Here is a 19,131-nt window from a genome sequence, read left to right on the forward strand (position 1 = left end):
GTCTCAAAAAAAAAAAAAAAAAAAAAAAAAAAAAAAAAAAAAAAGAAAAGAAAAAAATTAGATGGGCTGGAATGATGGGTGAATACTTACTTTCAAATTACTACTTAATATGCCTTACATTTTCATAGTGAGTTTACAAAGTGCTTACACATACATCATTCCATTCTCTTGCTCACAAAACCCCTCTGGGATGGACCTGGGCATTTTAAGTGCTCTGTAGGTGATTCTGATGTTCAGTAAGAGGTGAGAATTATTACTTTAGGCTGCAGGATTGCTCGGCAGTGAGTCATCTGTTATTAGGGGGCTCAAATCGAGTTTGGTAAGGAGATCCTGAAGGCCTCCTAGCATTATAGAGTGGTCCAAGTAAATGGTGCTAATATTCAATTATCGTGGTATGCTAACAACTTTGCAGATCACCATGTCCATGGAACTGTATATGTCTTCAGAAGCATGTTTTGAACATCATATTTTCTTTTTTTTTTTTTTTTTTTGAGACGGAGTCTTGCTCTGTCGCCCAGGCTGGAGTGCAGTGGCCGGATCTCGGCGCACTGCAAGCTCTGCCTCCCGGGTTTTTACGCCATTCTCCTGCCTCAGCCTCCCGAGTAGCTGGGACTACAGGCGCCTGCCACCTCGCCCGGCTAGTTTTTTGTATTTTTTAGTAGAGACGGGGTTTCACCGTGTTAGCCAGGATGGTCTCGATCTCCTGACCTCGTGATCCGCCCGTCTCGGCCTCCCAAAGTGCTGGGATTACAGGCTTGAGCCACTGCACCCGGCCTGAACATCATATTTTCAACTGTGCAGTGAGATAGGTCTTCTATAGACATCTGTTTTTTTGACTACGTTTTGGACAGCAAGGGTATTTGAAAGTGATAAGTGGCACTTTATGCCCTGGAAGATATACTACCACTAACAGAAATTGAGGGAACTCCTAAAATGCTTTAAAAGACCAAGGTAGAAAACTTTCCTAAAGTGGTACACAGAAAGAAGAGCCAAGTAGTTCTCTGGAGAACTTGATCTATGGAATCCAATTACATGTAGAGCACATTTTGCCCATGTCCATGGAATTAAGGAAGGTGAGAGACTTAGCTAAAGGGCAAGAGTTAACAGATCGTTTCATTTTAAAACTTTAATTATGGAAACTTGATTTTAATGATGGCACTGCAGGATCACTTGTGATACCTTTATTATGTTAAGAAGTGAACACATACTCCAAATTGGGAGTAAACCTGTGCTCCTTTTCCTAGGCTGCTTATTCCTCTCCCGTCTTCTGAGGAAAGCTGAATTCTAACACTTCATTATGAAAATCTGGGCTGCAGGTGTAGTGCCCGGGAATCTGTGAAGATGCCTCTGGGTATATGTAAAAAAAGAGGTAGGAGGATTCCAGGAAAAGTATGCCTCACTCCCTTAGGCTGAGTAGCTTTACCATAACTTGAATCAATAAAAATACCTGAATGATTAAACAACAGTAGATAATTAATTCATTGTCTCACTTTCTTCCTTCTTACTCAGAACTCTCTTAGGTGCTTAATGTTAAATATTTGATGTTCTGGGATTTTCCTTTGGGTAAGGCTCAAAAATGTACTTAAATGTACTTAAACCTAAAACTATTATATTTTAAATAATAAGGTTCTACTTTTATTTTTAAACACTCTGTTAATACTTTTGTTTTTGTAAGAATATTAACTGAGTCTTACACTTTGAACTCAAATCTTAAATTTAGAATACATAAAGTCACATTCCAGTATTTGTTCTGCCTTCAAAACTTTTACCTATACTTAAAACATTGTTTCGTATATCTGCTATAGTTTCTTTCAATCTTCTGTGAGTATAATGTCAGATTTGTGAGGTTCATCTGGGTTTAATCCTAGGTTTAACGCTACATGGTCTGTGTGAATTTGAATAAATTAACTTCTTGAAGACACGGTTTACTTCATCTGTTAAAAATAAGGATATTAGGTCAAGCGCAGTGGCTCATGCCTATAATCCCAGCACTTTGGGAGGCTGACGTGGGAGGGTTGCTTGAAGCCAGGAGTTTGAGACCAGCCTGGGTAACAAAGTGAGAGTCTTTCTCTAAAAAAACAAATTAAACAAAGGTAGCCTGGTGTGGTGGCACACGCCTGTATTCCCAGCTACTTGGGAGGTTGAAATAGGAGGATGGCTTGAGCCCAAGAGTTTGAGGCTGCAATGAGCTATGATTGCACCACTGCACTCCAGTCAGGGTGACAGAGCAAGCAAGAAAGAAGCATCTCAGAAAGAAAGAAAGAGTAAGAAAGAGAGAAGCTCTTTTGAGACAGAGCATCTCAAAAAAAAAAAAAAACAAATAAAAAGAATTTTAATATATGTGTCCTAGGGTTGCTATAACTATTAGAGTTAATACAATGTGTAAAGTACCTGTACGATGCTTCTTGAGATGAACTGTATACATTAATGTTAGTTTTCTTCTCTACTTCTTTCTGGGTTAATCCTAGGGAATAAATAACGATGCCATCTATGATGCTTAATTAGTTTTCCAGTTGATGTGAAAAATCACTTTCTTTACTTGGCCAGAGAAAGCTGGAGAAAAGGCTCTTAAGCCAAAAAATTAAATTACTTATTTATATGTCCCCAGAACTTTTAAGTTAGTGTTGCTGCCATGTACGATGCAGTGAAGTTGTTCCTAAAAGAAAGTTATGAGAGAAGCAGAAGGGAGAGCAGGAGCGAGCCAGACAGCTTCCGGTGTGTCATCAGTTACATCTGCATGTGCCGTTCCACTTACTTAGCTTTAAGTGTTGTGAATTATTTCACTATTACCCTATCTGCAATTTTAGATTATCTACACTGTTATGGATTGAGTTTTATAATCTATAACTAATGAATTCCTATCTTGGGCAAGGTATTAAAAAAACATCTACATGTGGAGCATGTGGACTGTACAAATTACAAAAATGAAATTTTTATTTTTTTTCACAGCTGGCATAGTGAATATTCCTGCCAAATACTACCTTCAGCGTGACTGACCAAACTAAAATCTACTTGAGGCCTCACCCCCTCATCCCCTCCCAAGTGTGAGAATTCTGCAGGAAAGGCTGCCAAGCTCCTGCTCTAATTTTGTTTGGAGAGTTAAATGTAAGGGAAGCAGATTCCACAAGGCGAATGTACCACTCAGCACAAAATCGACTTTTAAGGAACTAAACAGATGAGTTGAAGTTAAGGAAATCCCCTCTGTGAAGTCATAGGTCCGAGAGTCACACAAAGCAGTTCCAGGCAGCTGAAACATCTCAGATGCCGTGCAGTGAAACCGAAGGAGTCCTCGGCGGCGAGCAAGCAATGGTGATGAACCGAAGCGCGCCAGCCGAAGGCCGGCGGGATTTCACATGAATGTAGCTGAAATATGACTTCAGTACTTGAACCAATTCTTGTGAGTTAATGATAACCACTCCTTTCCACTCTCTGAAAGAGTGTGTGTGGCTCAGTACGTTTCTTTTTCTAACCTCTTGAGAGCCACAAACGTAAATGTGCCAGAAGGAAAGTCTCCAGTGAGCTGGAAATGTAGTCTCGATACTTAGCTTGTTCAAATATATGATGTTTATCTGAAGCCACATCTGAAGGTAGTCTAAAAGCATCTCCTTTTACCAGTACCTACAAGGCTCAGGCTCTGTGGAAGATAGGGGATATGGCAGGGGCTGGACCACGAATATGGATACCAAGATTTCCGTTCCTTAAAAGACCTACAGAAAACCCAGCTTTCAATCAGCCAAAATACCACCGCGGGGCACCTTTCAAAAGCTATATAACTAGGGACTTCTATCATGAAGACTCATATTTGCTATTTTGCTCCAACAAAGGTTATCTAAAATAGGAGGGATGAACACAAGGTGATAAAGGCCACTGTAGACTGACCCCAGTGCTTCCCAAAATTCGAAAAATTGGAGAGAAATGATTGGTCACTGTGTACTACTGTACCTTCTCTGGGGGGATGTCTCTTATAGCCCTTCAAAGTCTGAATCTCCAGACTAAGATTTACTGTTAGATTCTGGAGCAACAGTTCTCCTGAATCACTGGAAATTGCTAATGAAAATTCAGGTAGGAAGTCAACTCTTGGTGTGGGCCAATGAATGGCCTGAAACCCTTCCATGTGGTGCTCTGAGATTCAGGCATCCTGATGCTTTTATCTACAGCTGCAGGAAATGCTTCTGTAAGGAAAGGGAAGAAAAGGGACAGAAGGGCAATAAGGGGAGGGAGGAGAAGGGAAAAGAAAAGAAGGAGAGAGAATAGGAGAGGAAGAGAGGAAAGGAGAAGGAACAAAAGAAAAAAGGAAGAAAAGAGAGGATGAATAAGAATACAAATTGCTTACTTAAGCTGTTACTGCATCTTTTACTACTACCTTTGGAGTTCTTCAGGGAAGACTAAACGTGCACTGTCAATTTAGATGAAACACTGCTTTTAAGCTGTCTGCATTTCATTCAGATAACAAATATTTAACACTTTTTTGGTGTGTCTGGTACATACTATGCATATAGTGGAAAAAATGCATATATAATGTCCTTGCCCCCCGTTCCTGCCCTTCTGGTGCTTATTGTCTAATGAAAGAGACCAACAGCTTAGCTTAGCAACAAATTACTATTATAACTGTGATAATTACTATGAAGGAAAAGTAAGGGCTCCCTGCGGGAGTAAAACAGGGAGACCTAATCTAGATAGGATGCTATGGAAGTTTGTTTTCTCTGGGTAAGAGACATTTAGGCTGAGTCTTTAAGGAACATTGCAAAATAGCTGGTAAAGAATGTGTGGAGGGATTGGAGAATCACTTCTTAGGCAGAGGAAACAGAACTTGAAAAGTCCCTGAGGACATGAAGCTGGCATCGGGGAGGAACTTAAAACAAGAGCTTAAAACAAGAGCATTGGGAATCAAAAGGAAGAAAGCAATTGGGAAAGTTCAACACTGAGATAGGAGTGGCAGTTCTGGGTAAAGGGCATGTAGGATTCAGAGGCATGACACAGATTTAGTGGAATGGCATTGAATGGAAGTAATGTGAAGAGCAGAGGTAGACATGAGCTGGGAGGTGACTGCAGTTCCTTGGGAGAGAGATGGCAGCATCTGTGAGTGAGAGGTATGGACAAGTGTGTGGACAGCAACAATGGAGAGGAGCAGGCTGACTGGAGAGAGTCAGGGAGCTGTGTAAGGGTTGGTGTCAGTGGGGTGGGACAAATAAGAAATGGTTCAGGAGAATTGCTCAAGCGGAGGCACTAGTCCCTGAGATGGGGAAGATGGGAGAGGAACAGGCTAAGGGGGAGAAGTTCTAAACAGTTAATTTTAAGAATTATCATATAAACGTTGTGTTAAAGCTTCTCTGGTTAAACTGCTTTTAAGCAAGGGTTCTGAAATCAGGCATAACAGTTTGAATTCTGGCTCTGTTATTTTCTACCCAGGCAACTTACTTTATTTCCTCTGATTTCTCAAATAGGGATTCTTAAGTCTATCTCTTACGGTTAAAATGCACTGTGATAATGTTTACAAAATGCCTTAAACATCATAGGAACTTAGTAAATAAAAATTACTATTACTATAATCTGCTAATGGCAACATATTATGTTAGAGAAAAGACTCAGTTTTGACTTTGACATTTAGAAACTGTGTCATACAGGCAAAAAAAGAAAAATGTAGTTGAGATTTCTTATCTTTAAAACCAGCCAAATTACCCTCTTTTCCTACATCATGAAGAATATAAAAATGATAGTTACAACTCCAACATTTTTTATTTAGTCTTGAACCTATACCATTGGTAAGTGATAAGGGGCCTTGAAGTGAAATAGTCTTTGTGCTACAAGGAAGAGAAGATTATAAATATTTATAGCCTGTGACCACAGGAGCTCTGGGAAAAACAGCGTTGTAAAGAGAATAGTGCACTGGGGGAAAGGTATTATTTCAGATCAGTCTCATGATCACTGAGAAGGAGCAAAAAGTTCCCTGGGACATCCAAATGTCAACTACAAAGTTCCTACATAATATTTTTGAAATGTAGCCTTCAACATTAAGTGTATGGTGACCATGAAGCCTATTAAGCTCTGTATCTTTTGTTTAGAAAATGGGATTTGTTGTTCACTTAAGTTGCAAATGAATTCACTAGCCTTGTGTGAACTGACCTATTACTGTAGAAGTCATGTGGATTCTTCCATTAATCAAAAAGTGACAGACTCCCATGTCAACACAGCCCTTTCAGTCTTTTTCTCAAAAAAACAAGAGGTAGCCTGTTTTCCTTAAATAGGTTATTATGAGGATAAAATATGATGAAGATTGTAAAAAGTGCTCTAAATATAAGAAATTATTCTGGATATTATTACGTTTGGCAGAAAGGCTCAAAATCAAATATTCTTCATTTATTTGTTCATTTGTTTGTTTCATCGACCAATAAACAAATAATATATTTTATGTAGAGGGCACAAGAAAGGATACGATATGGGTAGAAATAGCTCCTGTCGTCAAGGAGTTTATAATGTTAGGGAAGAGAGACAGTCACACACACAGATAACTATAGAACTACACTGAATGGGGCAGAGATATAGGAAGCATCTAAAAAAAGATAAGATGGTATGAGAGTTAATAGAATAGAGGTATTTTCTTTAGGTGGGTTTACCAGGATAACTCTAAGAACGGGCCGGGTACAGTGGCTCATGCCTGCAATACCAGCACTTTTGGGAGGTCAAGGCGGGAAGATCTCCTGAGCCCAGGAGTTCAAGACCAGCCTGGGCAACACAAGGAGACCCTGTTTCTACAAAAAAATAAAAATACAAAATTATCCAGGCATAATTGTGCATGCCTGTAGTCCCAGCTACTCAGGAGGCTGACGTGGGAGGATGGCTTGAGCCCAGGGGGTCGGGACTGCTGTGATCCTGCCACTTCACTACAGCCTGGGCGACAGAGCCAAGATCTTATCTCAAAAACAAAACAAAACAAAACAAACAAACAAACAAACAAAAACCAAGAAATAGGAACAAATTTGAAAGACTGTAATAGCAGAGTAAGAAAATTCATCTAATAACAACAATAATAAAACAACAATAAAGCAGATTTAAAAATTTTCTATATGTGCCAAAAATGTGTCAAGTGCTCTAAATGTATTAACAACTTTGATCATCACAATAACCACAGGAAGGAGCTGCTATGACCAATCCCCATTGTAAAGACTTAGAAAGGTCACACATCCAGTAAGTTACAGAGCCAGGAAACAAATCTGGGTCCTTTTAATCACAATACTCTATTGTCTCCAGATAGGATGAAAGTCATGAAGAAACAGAAAAACATAGTAAATCCTTGGTGACAAATCATGAGGTGTTCAGTGTGGCTGAAGCACAACAAAAAACAAATCTAGGAGAGGTAGGTCAGGGAAAGGCTGGGTAGAGTCTTAGTGTTAGACTAAAAATTGTGGCCTTTATTTTATAACTAACCAGGAGATGTCTAAATAGAGACAATGGGAATGGTGAGAACAGATGTTGATGTTACGAGAGAGAGTCTTCAGAGACAGGAAAGGTAAAGAGGTTCCGGGAAAAATTTCACAGTGAGTCTCTTGCATTCTACTTGTTTTTAAGTAAAATAATTCAGTAGGAGAGGTGATCTGTGTAATAGTCAATCATTCAATATTCCATGTGAATGAGTCCATTAGATGTTACAGTGATTTTCAGTGAGGACAAGTCTAATCTGTGATGCCCCCATAGAGATCAGGTGAAAGCTTGCTGGCTCTTCCATTTCCTGTTTTACTGCTACCAATACAATTTCTTCAGGTGGTAAGAACTTCAGGTGATACAGAAAGAAGACATTGTATATTGGTGTGCTCTCAAAGAAATTCACATTAAAAGTATGATCTCAACCTGCTTCTGAGAATTCACAGTAGAGAAACTCTTCTTTAATCTTAAAAGTAAACCAGAGGGTCCTTACCAAAATTCTCTGAGCTCCTGACCTCAAGACAGATTCAGGGCAGTTTCTGTCATGGTTGTGAAGCCTGTGTCATACAGAAGAGCCAGGAGGCAGGGGACTCAGTGGGTATTACTGTATTGAGCAACTGTACCCTCCTAGGTGATCTGACAGGGGCATCTAGGAGTCATTTTCAGTGTCAAAGTCATAGAAACAAGTAGTAAAATAGTTTATCCCCTTAACAGTATGACTGTCAGAGTTAACCTGGTATTTTAACACCCATTGGTATACCAGAAATAATTCTTAAAAAATTTTTTTTATTACATACCAAGCACTGTAGTTAATGCTGTTGGACAAAGATAGCTAAAATATGGAGAAAATTACATCATGCCTGACGAGAAATATTGTAGTCTTCTGTTTCTTTTGAAGCTATATACTATTATATAATGGCTAATGGAAGGTAAAAAAGAAGAGTAATTTTTTTCCCCAGTGAATACCTGGAGCTCATTTTATTAAGAGGAATATAAAATTAGTATACAATCACAGAGAAAAGTAATCTTAATTAGTACTTAATAGCACTCTATAAAAGATGGCCTCAGACTGACCTTGTGATCAATAGAAGTGCTTTCCTGCTACTCTTCTCAAAAGGAAAAGCCATTCTTGTCTAACTAATACATGTACATGACCTCAGAGAAACTCATCACACAAAGAGAGATCACCTCCCCTGACAGAGTTTGGTCAGTTTTCCCTATTTTTAAAATATGCTAAAATTAAAGGGATAATTTTCTCCCTAAAGGACATGCTTCATTTTAGAAGTATCATATAGAATCCAAAAAGGAGGGAATTTTAACCAACTTCCCATTAATTTAGTAAATATCTCAGAATGCTAAGATCAAAATCTTCACAGATAATGGCTTCACAGCAGCATGCTGGCTTTATGCCTACTATGACAATGCTGGGGAGTAATCTTTGGAAAATTTGTAATTGTCAACGGGACTACTGGGTTTGATGTGATTAACAACGGAAATGATCAACTTCCCTTTTCAGATAGTGATTTTAGCTGTAACCACTTTAAATTGGTTAAACTATTTTTATTTATATCATTTTTGTTTTGTATTTATGGTTACATAGATGAAAAAAGCAGTGATGATAAATTCTGAAATCTTTTAAGAGAATTTGCCAGGTCCAGGGATAGAATAGTAGAGCTGGAAGAACCTCTAAGATGATATAGTCTGTTCTCCTCATGCTACGAATTAGGAGTAGTGGCCCAAAGATGTTTTAAAAAACCCTTCTGATTCTATCACAATGGATATTACCTAAAATATCATCAATTTGGCCCTTAAAGAAAATGTATATATTAAATTATTTGTCCATGTTACTCCTACTTGGAATCAACTGCTCATCACCATGGTACCTAATACAACACTAAGCTTCTAGAAGGAGCTCCTGAATTACATTTTACAGTATTTTGTATTCTTACATTTGTGTTATTCGGGAATTTGAAAGTGGTTATGAATACCTCTAATATAGTTTGGATGTCACTTCCAAATCTCATGTTGAAATGTAATTCCCAGTGCTGGAGGTGGGGCCTGGTGGGAGGTGTTTGGGTCATGGGGGCAGATTCCTCATGGCTTGGTGCTGTCCTCACTATAGTATGTTCTCATAAGATTTGGCTGTTAAAATTATGTGGTATCCTCTCCTTCTCTCTCTCTTGCTTATGCTCTTGTCCTGTGATGTGCCTGCTTCCACTTCACCTTCTGCCATGAGTAAAAGTTCACTGCGGCCTTCCAAGAAGCCAAGTATATGCTGACACCATGCTTGTACAGCCTGCAGAACTGTGGGGCAATTAAACCTCTCTTCTTTATAAATTACCCAGTCTCAGGTATTTCTTTATAGCAATGCAAGAATGGCCTAACATAGTCTACACTAAAATCAGACTATCCAAATTACTTCAGAGGCCCAGAAATGAACAATTAACATATTAGGAATTGTTACATGAAGTTAGACAGGCATGAGCGGAGCAGGAGACGACTCTGCTCCCCACCCACCAGGAATGTCAGGTGATTATCAGGTGATGGTTTGGCAGTTATCACACTGCTGCTCTAAAAACAATAATTCAGCAGCCAGTGCACCAGGGAGAGACAATCTCCTGATGGTCCACAGCTGTCACAATGAAGTGTTAACTGAATGCAGACACCAGCGAGAGGCAACTTCCCAAACAGATAAAAATACTTGAAATTGGTAATTGGCTTTCAACAGGGTCTCAGGAATTGGACGAGTGAACCGGGCATGTGTATTAAGAGACAAAATGGTGGAGTATGACTTTTGGGGGCATTCCACCAGAAAAGGGAAGAAACCTTCAGATGGGCATGCGTACAACTTCCTAAACACACTGCACATGCTCACTTCCCAAGCATAAGGAGGGCACATGCAGGCAGCCCACCGTAAGGGAGAAATCGTGGGAAAGGGGTGCAAGATGCTGGAGGTGGACCAGCATATCAAGCCCCAGGGTCAAGGTTAAATGCCTGCTTGGGTCTCTTCCAAGTGTACTTTCCTTTCTTTCCTGTTCTAAAGCTTTTTAAAATAAACTTCCACTCCTGCTCTGAAAGCTTGCCTTGGTCTCTTTTTCTGCCTTATGCCCCTCAGTTGAATTCTTTCTTCTGAGGAGGCAAGAATCAAGGTTGCTGCAGACCCATACGGATTCGCCACTGGTAACTCGGATACCTTCTACCCCTAACAGAATGAGTTGTCAGGATACACATGTGCCCCCTGAGCTGAAAGAAACAATCAGAGTGTGGTGAACAGGAGGCTGCAGGCCCAGGAGAGAAAAGCCTGGGGGAGCCTACAGTGGCTGTGAAGAGAGAGACAGGGACTCTGCCAGAAACTTCCCATTCCTCCCAAATACCTGTTCCGGGAAATGTGAGGTTAGAAAGAGAAGACTGTTGACCACTTGGGACAGGAACTTCTCATAGGGATCTTCTTTTTGAGAGTCTATACAAGTTAGGCTGTCTTGGAGCTAGGTTGGCTGAAACAAAAAGGTCATTGTGTAGAGCGGGAATCACAAACCCAAGTGCCTGAGGGACAGGCATGATGGTGACTTGCTATAAGGCTGTACTGTCAGGGACATGATTTGGACAAACTGGCAAGAACATCCCCATCAAGAGGGGCAGTCTGAGAGTCAACTCAAGCTAAGGGTTACATGTAGGAATGTTGACCCGGTGATGTCAAATTACTAAGAGTAACCCAATATTTAGATTTATTCTAAATACAAAGTCTCTCTTTTTAGGTGTTGAAAACAAATTCCAACTTCCCAAAAACATTGTGAAGGTTGAAAAATACATGTTCCACAGCCATGCCCTCCAGTTTGTTGCCTCTTGTAGAGGGTGTAAAAAATGGGGATTAATGTGTGTGGAAGTTGTAGGAAGAAGCATAAGCTTCCAGTTGTAGGAAGAAGCAAAAGATGACAACAAACTGTTCTATTATTCAGATTTATCAGATAGAAAGCCTCTAAAGCTGAATTAGATATGGACTCGGTCTTTGGTCTAGTGGCTTGAATCTCACTTAGGTCTCTAAGTGGGTGTGGGATGGTAATAAGATGCATTTGTAATCACATGTACCTGTAGTGCTCAGGTAGATGGTGTAGGTAATCACAGTGCTCTTTTCCTTTAAACTTCAAAATCCTTCAAGCCTCAACAATCTTCAAACTGCAAAATCCTTCTCAATGCAGTGTTTCAGATGGCCACCATCAGTTAATCAGAGATGACATAAAAAATAGAAGATTATTGGCTCCCCCTGGCCTAGATGAGCCTCATATATAATGTATATAGTTTTGCGATACTTTATCATTTATTTGTTCAAGAATATCCAGAGAAATATGATAAAACATGCTGTAGTCAAATATGGAGATTAGAAAAAATCTCAAAAGCTAATTATTCATTTGTTTGAAAAATATTATTGAGAGTGTCCTTTATGGCAGGCACATTGCTAGGCACTGGAGTTGCTCTAGCTGATAACCTCTAAACAATTGGTTAGACTTCCAACTACTGGCATTTCTTTTCTAGTCTGTTCCTGTCTCTTCATCTTGATTTTGGTGTACAGTCCCATGATAGGCAGAATTTCTGGATTTATCCCCCAAAGATTCCATGCCCTAAGCCCCAGATTCTGTTAGTATCATGATACAATATATAACTTCAATTACTGTGTTATGTCATTTGACATAGTGAACCTTAAAAGGGGAGATTATCTGGGTGGTCCCAAGGTCATCAAATGAGTCCTTAAAAGTAGAGGACTTTCTCCAACTAGTAGTATGAGAGGAAGGCACTGGAGAAAGTCAGAGATATATGAAATATGAGGACTCAATGCACCATTGCTGGCTTGAAGATGGAGGGGCCATGTGAGAAGAAATGTGGGTGGTTTCTAGGAACAGCAAATGGTTCCAGAGAGCAGCTGGCAAGGAAATGAGGACCTTGGACTGACTCCGAGGAATTGACTCTGCCAACAACCTGTGTTAGCTTGGAAGGGATTATTTCCCAGACCTTACAGATAAGACCTTAGCCTGCTGACATCTTGACCTAGGCCTTGTGAGATCCTAAGCAAAAAACTCATCCACGCCTGCCTGGATTTCTAACTTATAAAACTGTAAATCACTACCTTTGTGGCATTTTGCTACAATGTAATAGAAAAATAATACAGTAATGGTGGGAGGGGTTGGTGTAGGGAACCCAAGAGCAACATCTATCTAAATATTAGAGAATGATTTTTTATCTTCTTTCAAGCTTCTGTGTCTAATTCTTTAAAAAAATTCCAAAAAGTAACCCAAAATTTTGTTGGAATGTATAGCTTGTATCTACTAATTTTGGCATTTATTTTGCATTCAGTAGCCAGAATTAGTTTGTAACACATAACTGAAAAAGGGCTTGTATACACAATATATAAGGAAATCATATAAACCAATAAGAAGAACAGAATTATCCAATAGAAAGAAAATGGATCAAAACACTTGAGCAGACATTTCACAAAAATATCCATATGGCCAATATTGAAAGGTACTCAACATTCTTATTCATCTGGGATATAGACGTTAAAACCACAATGATATATTATTATATTCTTTTCAGAATGGTTAAAATGAAAAAGACTGACAATACTAAGTACTGGTGAGGATGTGAAGGATGTGAAACTGTTAGTGGGAGTGTAATTGGTGCAGCCACTTAGGAAACACTCGTTGGCAGTATCTACCAAAGCATGTAACTGACATGTAACTTAAGGCCTAGCAATTCCACTACTAGGTATAATCTGATGGAAATGCATACATATGTTCGAAAAGACAAATATTAGAATGTTCACAATGGTATTATTTACAGGAGTGGCAAGCTGAAAAATACCCAAATGATAATCAATAAGGAAGTATTCAAATTGTGATCTATTCACACAATGGAATACTATACAACAATTAAAAAGAACGAACTATTGCTATAGGCAACAATATGATGCAATCTCACAAACATAATTTGGGCAAAAGAACCCGGCTACCAAATAAATACACTGTATGATTTCATTTATATAAAGTTTAAAGTCCAGCAAAATGAATTTCTGGTCTAGGAAATCAAGACAGGGGTTACATATGGAGAAGGGATGAGAGAAAGCACAATGGGGCTTTTGGTGATGATAATTATGTTTCATTTCTTGACCTCAATGGAAAACACATAAATGAAAATTTAATAAGTTGTACAACTAAGATTTCAGTGCTTTCCTCTTTGTGTGTTGTACTAACACAAAAGTAAATTTTAAAGCATACTCTATTCTAATTTAGTAATATAAAAGTAACTAAAAATTCATACCCTTTCCTAAACTAGGGTAACTCTTTTCTCACCCACTAGTTTTATCTCCAGAAACATAGTAAGTAGCTCTGAGTTTGAATATGTAAAAGGGAATGAGGAAGGTGGGAGCCAGAATATTCTGCAAAAATTAACCTTTTTCTCTCTAGAAAACAGAGAACATATAAGAAAATCCAATTTTTATCTTAAAATACCACTGTCATTTAAAACTTATAGACTTCTTTTATGTAGGAAACCCTATGAACGTCCCTTTAATGACATTTTCCATGAAAAGAAAGTTAAGCTGGTAACCCACAAGGAAGCTTGTGTGTCGTGTTACAAATACTTTAGCAGCCCTTGGAAAACTGTTTCCAGTTCACTGAGATCACCTGTAAGAAACTGATAAAGTATGGGCCGGCGCAGTGGCTCATGCCTGTAATCCCAGCTCTTTGGGAGGCCAAGGCAGGCCGATCACAAGGTCAGGAGATGGAGACCATCCTGGCCAACACGGTGAAACCCCGTCTCTACTAAAAATACAAAAAATTAGCTGGGCGTGGTGGCGGGCGCCTGTGGTCCCAGCTACTCAGGAGGCTGAGGCAGGAGAATGGCGTGAACCCAGGAGGTGGAGCTTGCAGTGAGCCAAGATCACGCCACTGCACTCCAGGCTGGGCTACAGAGCGAGACTCTGTCTCAAAAAAAGAAAACAAAAGAAACAAACAAAAGAAATCTATAAAGTATGAATAGTGACTAACTTACTCTTGCGACTGTTGTAAGTTTTATATCTTGATATCTCCCCAAAATAAAATACAAAATATAGCCAAGATACAGTTGTGATAATGCCAATAAACCTGTAGTTTTTTACTGCAAGGGAGTTAATAATCTCTTCTGAAGACTCATAGCAGTCTTGATAAAAAGGAATTATTTAAAAATTGCTATTTTATGTTTGCTCGAGATTAAATGCATATAAGTAAGGACTGCCCATGTAGCTGCTGGGCAAAGATATAATACCATAGGGCATTCCTTCCTTTCTTATCTTTTTTTTTTTTTAAAAGAGGGATCTTGCTCTCTCACCCATTCTGGAGTGCAGTGGTGTGATCATAACTCATGGCAGCCTCAAACTCCTGAGCTGAAGCAATCCTCCAGCCTCTGCATCCTCAGTGTCTAAGACTACAGGTGGTGCTACCATGCCTAGCTAACACTGTTGGGCATTTCTAAGGAAATGATAAAACTTTTCTCAGTATCCTTGGTTTTGCATGCTAGCATAATCTAGGTGATCAAAAAGAAAGGTTTGAAGCTGACCAAAGACAGTTACAGCTAAAGGGAAAGACAGAGATTTACAGGAATTCAGAAAAATATCATAGGTAGATTAGGAGGTGTTGTGATTGAAAGATCCATGATGTCATTGTGCAATGTAAGATAAAATCATGTAGTAACTTCATTTTAAACCTACAGCATAAACACTGATGTTCTGCTACATTCTACACATACCACTTAATGATGATGATTCATAAGAACAGCTAATCTATGGGTGAACACATTGTTCAATTCACAGTTGTCTTTAAGTGCCTTCTATGTATGTGTGAGGGCTCCACATTAGATGTTATGGAAATACTCAGATAAAGATGATTGGTTAGTGTCCCCACAGAGTCTGTAGAAACTAGTGGCACAATAGAAATATACATAGATTATTAAGGTAAATTAAAATGTAAATACTTTCAAGAGTCACCAGGAAAGTATTACAGAGAGTGCTCCTTCCTCTCTCAAAAGGAAAAATAAGAGATTGAATAATCCAAATAAGAACAGGATGAATGAGGGAGATGGATTTGACCTAGGCCAGTACTATAGTTTTGCAAAGTTTGTGCATAGGAATACTAGATATTGGGCACAACAGTGGGAAAGCTCAGGGCATTTGGGAAAAATATTTTAGTTATTGTTCCATCTTTATTATCAACTGCAATAGTTTGTTGGTTACACTGGAAAGCTACTAAGATCACTGTAGACATTAACTGTCTCTCGTTATAATTACACTACAGTGAGCCTTGTTTTATTCAGCCAGCAAGAATTTCATGTTCACTGACTGTCATCTGTAGTTCTTTCCAGGGAAGGAAGTTATAAAATAGACAAATATTAGAGAATCATGTAATTTTAAAAATCCAGAGCAAGTTACAAGTCAGTACAGATTTGGCACAATCTTCTACACCTCTTGACTCTATAACACCTGCCCAAGGACTGGTGTTCAGAACGATGTTCTTGGGATAGTTGTGTGCTCCTCTACCAAAGACTCAATATATATTTAATATATATTAAACTAACTTAATATATATTCTCAGGAACATATTTTAGAAATATTTTAGCAAAGGTCTAAGCAAAATAAGTATTCTGATGAACTTTTAGAACATAAAATGATCCAGAACATGTCATTTTCCAAATATGCTTTCTAACAACAATTCAATGTTGTCACAGAGTGAACCATCAGTTTCATCTTAATCCAGTGTAATGGGAGACTTGAGGTTCATTTTAGAGAAGTGGAGCATGAAAAGAGCCAATTTAATTTCTTGGTATTCACTAACAGTTTGGTTAAGGCGAGCACTTTACATGTATTCACTCCCTTCATCTTTTCATCAGCCCTATGAAGAAATACTACCATCATCCCTACTTTAGAGATGGAAAAGTTGGAGCTTAGAGAGGTTAAATATTGCCGAAGGTCAACAGAGAGCCAAAATCCAAAACCAAGTTTGTCTTACTTTAAAAGGCACTGTATTTTACTACAGTCATTGCTTTCAGAACTTTTTTCCTTAAAAGTTCATGCTTTCCAAAGACATGGAATCAACCCAACTGCCCATCAATGACAGACTGGATAAAGAAAATGTGATACATATACACTATGGAATACTATGCAGCCATAAAAAGGAATGAGATCATGTCCTTTGACGGAACATGGATGGAGCTGGAAGCCATTCTCCTCAGCAAACTAATGCAGGAACAGAAAATCAAACACTGCATGTTCTCACTTATAAGGGAGAACTGAATGATGAGAACATGTGGACACATGGAGGGGAACAACACACACCGGGACCTGTCGGGGGAGCAGGGGAAGGGCTAGCATCAGGAAGAATAGCTAATGGATGCTGGGCTTAATATCTAGGTGATGGGTTGATCCGTGCAGCAAACCACCATGGCACACGTTTACCTATGTAACAAACCTGCACATCCTGCACATTTACCCCTGAACTTAAAAGTTGAAGAAGAAAAAAAAAAGATGCTCATGCTTTCCTTATACTTATACTTTTATGTTACTTTTCCAACCACAGGGCTCTCAGACCCAATCATTTGGTAATATAGTTCAACAATATTGAAGTGTAGGTTTTCCCCATATGCATTTTATTTTATTTTATTTTTTTTTGAGACGGAGTCTGGCTCTGTTGCCCAGGCTGGAGTGCAGTGGCCGGATCTCAGCTCACTGCAAGCCCCGCCTCCCGGGTTCACGCCATTCTCCTGCCTCAGCCTCCCGAGTAGCTGGGAGTACAGGCGCCCGCCACCTCGCCCGGCTAATTTTTTTTTGTATTTTAGTAGAGACGGGGTTTCACTGTGTTAGCCAGGATGGTCTCGATCTCCTGAACTCGTGATTCGCCCGTCTCGGCCTCCCAAAGTGCTGGGATTACAGGCTTGAGCCACCGCGCCCGGCCCCCCATATGCATTTTAAATAATTTGTTCACAATTTATTGAGCATATATGATGTGCCAAGCACCACATATGCATTAATCCTTTTGCTCCTCATAGCAACTTGTGAGTGTGGTAGTGTAATTGCCACCATTTTACACAGGAAAAATCTGGCCTCCATGACTCCACGCTTGGCCTTGGATCACTGTCTCCATCAGTGCATTGGCCTCCTCAATTTATTTTACAGGGTCCTCTATACATTCCTGATGTAACTACGGGATGGTCTCAGAGCTCAGTCTCTGGGCCTCTCTCTTCTCTGCCTAAACTCTCTCCCCTACGTGTCTCATCCAGCCTTGCAATATAAGTGATGATGACTTAAAAATTTATATCTTCTGCTCTGACCTGTTACTGAACTCCACCTAAAATACTCAACTTTCAACTCATACCTCCACTTACATGATGGACAGACATCTCAAACTTAGCATATCTAAAATTGAACTCTTAATTTTTCTTCAAACTTATTTTTCTGTCTTCCTTATTTCAAAAAATTGTCCTTAAAATGTCACAGACTAAATTGACACAGACTAAATTAAACTTTAGTTAATAAAATTGACAGTTTCAATAGCTTTCCTAAACAGAGCACTGAATTTACTAATATTTATCATTTGAGATTTACTGAAAAAATATATCTGATTCCAGGGTTGAGGTATCGATATCTACATTGTACACACACCACACACACACACTTTCTAAGAAATAATGTGTGTACTTGTAGTAGTATGTAAATAAATCAAAGTATTATTCATGAAAGTAAAACCAAAGCCATAAGCATGTCTTCCTGGCAATGAAAGGTGCTCCACATTGTTATTCATGCAGGAAATGTATATCAAACTTAAAATGAGATACCACCACACGCTGATCAGAACGGTTAGAATGAAACAGGCAGAGACTACTGATATGGTTTGGCTGTACCCCCATCCAAATCTCATCTTGAATTGTAGCTCTCATAATTCCCATGTGTTGTGGGAGGGGCATGGTAGGAGGTAATTGAATCATGGTGGCAGGTCTTTCCCATGCTATTCTCATGATAGTGAATAAGTCTCATGAGATCTGATGGTTTTATAAAGGGGAGTTTCCCTGCACAGTTCTCTTCTCCTGTCTGCCACCATGTGAAACGTTCCTTTCACCTTCTGCCATGATTGTGAGGCCTCCCCAGCCATGTGGAACTGTGAGTCCGTTAAACCTCTTTCTTTTGTAAATTGCCTAGTCTTGAGTATGTCTTTATCAGCAGCATGAAAATGGACTAATACAAATACCAAGCACTAGTCAGGATGTGAAGCAAAGGAAACTCTCATATACTATTAGTGGGAATATAATATTTAACATTTAATTGCATCTTAAAATGGCACCTATTATTTTCTTTGTCAATCCCACATCATCTACTTTGGGGAATTGCCATTTCTCTGGCTCATTCTGTTTGGGCCATTCAACATATGTTCTTGCCTTCCATACCACAGTTGTAGAGTGCACTATCTCCCTAGACACAGTGCTTAGTGTAGTGATCAGCATTTGCCCCAAGCTAAGTCATTAAGAATCTTTTAGAGGAGATCAGTCTTGTTTCTTTTTCTGGCATCACAAACTCTCAAAATAATGTAGACTTTTGCGTGGTAGGGCCATCTTGCTGTGACAGAGGAGAGCCTTTCTCAGGCAAGGAGAACTGAGAGACAAAACTCCTATGACATTATGAAACTTGTTTCTAAAGCCAGG

The 19,131-nt window shown here is 39.2% G+C and overlaps 1 protein-coding gene and 1 long non-coding RNA gene across 12 annotated transcripts in view; one reads left to right on the forward strand and one right to left on the reverse strand.

Annotated features, from left to right (window-relative positions):
• The window catches only part of GRIP1 (glutamate receptor interacting protein 1), a 715,153-nt gene that overhangs the window by 140,872 nt on the left and 555,150 nt on the right, over positions 1-19,131 (reverse strand). The gene's annotated exons all lie outside the window — the stretch shown is intronic.
• LOC144332948 (uncharacterized) overlaps positions 5,017-19,131 on the forward strand; it is a 183,426-nt gene continuing 169,311 nt past the window's right edge. Inside the window, exon 1 of the long non-coding RNA XR_013401212.1 lies at positions 5,017-5,090. This is a non-coding gene — a long non-coding RNA (uncharacterized LOC144332948). The remainder of the gene's footprint in view (positions 5,091-19,131) is intronic.

This window comes from Macaca mulatta, chromosome 11 (assembly GCF_049350105.2).
Source record: "Macaca mulatta isolate MMU2019108-1 chromosome 11, T2T-MMU8v2.0, whole genome shotgun sequence".
Taxonomy (NCBI): Eukaryota; Metazoa; Chordata; class Mammalia; order Primates; family Cercopithecidae; genus Macaca; species Macaca mulatta.